Source organism: Mytilus californianus, unplaced genomic scaffold (genome assembly GCF_021869535.1).
Source record: "Mytilus californianus isolate M0D057914Y unplaced genomic scaffold, xbMytCali1.0.p SCAF_12, whole genome shotgun sequence".
NCBI lineage: Eukaryota > Metazoa > Mollusca > Bivalvia > Mytilida > Mytilidae > Mytilus > Mytilus californianus.
Window position 1 is genome coordinate 4,801,328 of NW_026262604.1, and position 3,222 is coordinate 4,804,549.

Genomic DNA, 3,222 nt, shown 5'->3' on the forward strand with positions numbered 1-3,222 from the left:
AAATTGTTGTTTTGGGGCTTGTTGTAAGTTGAAACATAGGGTATATGGCATTGAAGATTAAAAGTTGTAGAGTGCATTTTGATCAATTTATAAAGTATTTTTTAGCACAGGGCATTGAAAATGTACTTTTTCAACGTAAACAAATTGAAAAACTTATTTAATTGAAATGTGGATTCTTCCATGATTGCAAAAATATATATTCACTTCTTCTAAATATTCAACTGACTAAAATTGTGAATAGACCTTTGATGGGGAATAAACCTTTTAAAAAAATGGTTTGTTATAATTAAAAGTTTTAAAATTCGAATAACGGTTTCAAGACAATTACTGATAAAAAGGTGAACTAACCTAAATTGTTGATTACTTACAGATGATTATTTGAAATGTATCAAGTAAATTATAGACCTTACTTGAATACCTTTTATATATTCATATTTATATTTATATTTATATTTTTTTAAAGATATTGTTAATCCTTAATTAATCTTTTATCTTTATGACATAATTTACATAATCACTTTATGTAGTGTAGATCAAAAGTAATAGGCAATGAATACATCTATCATCCTAATATATCAAACATCTAATATATACATTTGTGTAATCAATTATGAGGTCAAATATTTGTGTATTAAGATGTATATTGTAGGCTCTGTATAATTATGTAATACTGATGTTGATTCTGTATTATTATGTAAGACTGAGGTTGATAAGTAATGTGGTCAATTTGATTGGCAGTTTAGGAGGTGGGGCATTGTAATTAAAGGCCCACCTTGTCTCTGATTGTTTGGTGATAATGCAAGTTGTCAATCATCCTAGTATTGTATCAATACTCAATTACTTAATCAAAATGATTACAAAATAGCCTGCACATCAACACACCTTAATGACATACATTCTTGAATGAACTGCTCCAAAAATATACCCATTTTTTCACAGTTTATATGTGTATTATGTGCACACACATGAGAACTATATTTCAGTGTGATTACATTTTAATAGTAGCTAGCCTGTCGTGTTGTTAGGGAGGCCAGTGCCTTAAGAAAGATTTAAAACAAGTTCCAATCTTTCCAAAAACCTAGAGAGATGATGCATACTTCAACACCTTATGCTGCACAGATAATCAAAGTGCTTGGCCGGTCTTACATGAGCCGTTGTCATAGCCATAACAGAAACTCATCTATAAATTCTTTCATATTGTCATAGACTGCTTTGACACATGGCATGCTGGGAAATAAGTAAGGATACTTTGTAATGACCTTGTTAGCCATTTTTCAACACGAAGTTTGCAAATTTGACGTTTCAGCTATTTTAGCCTGTATTTTATACTGCAATGTTAAAAGCCTCTCGCTTTGATTTTTAAATTGCTTAGGAACCTTGATTTTTGCAACGACAGTCATTATGTTTCGTTTAAATGGTGTATATTGTTATGTATATTTATATTCTGTCCCCGCAACTTGTCTATCACTTCAATTAAAGTTAAAATAGACATTCTAAATTCCCTATCATTGTCACAGGGTGACTTTGTTTACTCACATATATGTTGTTATTTTGGTTGTTAATTCTATTTCGATTTGCAGAACGTCAGTATCTTATAAATGCTATATTCTGCAGACTTCGGTGTATAATACATGTCCACATTTTACATCTAATTAATTAAGTAGTGTCCACTATTTACTTGGGCATTTACCTGTAAACTTGTCGAACGGGTTGAGTAACAGTGATACCTGTATTTGATGAGCTGACTATTCACTCTCAGGTAACACCTTAACGAGTCAAGGTGTGGTCAGAAATGTTTGTATAAAGTTAGTTTACAATGTGGCGTGGACACACACACTGGATTTCTGAGGTAGGATTCAATTTATTCTTATTTATTTAATCATTATTCGTTCTAAAGTGTTCAGTTTTCTGCAACAACGCAAATATAGAATAATTATTTCAATTGTAATTGTAATTTTTGACATTGCTATTTTATAAATGTAATAAGTTAATTAATGTTCATTATAATGAAAGTTTAACACGGTTATATGTTTCCGGCTGTAGTAAATATTCGAGTATCGAAATTGTTTGGTATTTTAGGAACGTTTGCGTACGATAATGCAATGATGTATGTATCTCCATAAGTATGTAAAGTAATATGCAACGTATAAGCATAAATGTATATTCAGCGTTAAAAGCTGTATATTGTGTGTAGTAATTGTATAATGATAGTATACAATAAAGTCAATTATGTGACTTGTAAAGTAAGGCATTGTACGATATGCCGTAGTTTGTATTGTGTAAAGTAAGGCATTAAACGATATGCCGTAATTATTTGTGTATAAGTAATGCATTATTCAATATGCTATAATCTTCTATAGATTGAACATAAGTAGTCGTACTAAGTATTTGTCATTATTTATGCGACATGTGTAATACATAAACATATGTATATTTCTTAAGTATAGTATTGTATCTTAACGTACAGTATGTATTTCAATAGGTCCCAGTTTGCGGGCTAGGTGTATGTAGTTTTGTATTGTAAAGTATGGAGATATAGTACAGATGGTGGTGAAACCTGTTGACAGTGCGGCGTTCCGTGTTTATCATCAATAGTTTGGCAACATAGAATATTTGGAGTCGAGTCTAGACAATAGGGCAGCCGTAATGTGTACACCGCTTATGTTGGGCCAGTTTTGTGTAGTTACCGAAAACCAAATACGTAAAATTCCGTAGTATCGTTTATCCAGATTTCATAGTTTAATATGAAGAAGAAGGAACAGTTCATTAAACATTTGACAGTATTATTTCATTTGATTTCATCTATTTATATTTGTAAATTTGTACCTAATTAAATTGTTATTTTGTTTAAAGTAGTAGTCATTTATTATCTGTAAGTACAAACTCCTAAGTCAGCTCTCGTCTATCCGTGACAATTGGTGTCAGAAGTGGGATTTGTTTAAAAGGCTTAGAGAGTTTTCATTAAATTTAAATTTTCAATCTTATGTATTTTTGATTGTATTTTTTTTTCACCATGTATTTTTCCATTTGTATTGTTTTATTATATGTTTGAATTGTATAGCTTCAGGTGTTTGTGAGGAGAACTGAATATTTGGGACCCAGATTTCACAGTTGTGTCTATGTTGGTTCGTGCCTTGGAGGTTTGGTGTTGTTTCTGCTCTACATTGTAAACTGTGAGTATCGGTACTTACATATATTTAGTAATTGATTGTAGTACACTGA

General features: G+C 30.8%; 1 long non-coding RNA gene across 1 annotated transcript; it reads left to right on the plus strand.

Annotated features, from left to right (window-relative positions):
- The first annotated feature begins 1,515 nt into the window (after nucleotides 1-1,515).
- Nucleotides 1,516-2,852, plus strand: LOC127721239 (uncharacterized). Its single transcript, XR_007991089.1, has 2 exons — nucleotides 1,516-1,849; nucleotides 2,483-2,852. It is a non-coding gene; the product is annotated as an uncharacterized LOC127721239 (long non-coding RNA).
- The last annotated feature ends 370 nt before the right edge of the window (nucleotides 2,853-3,222 follow it).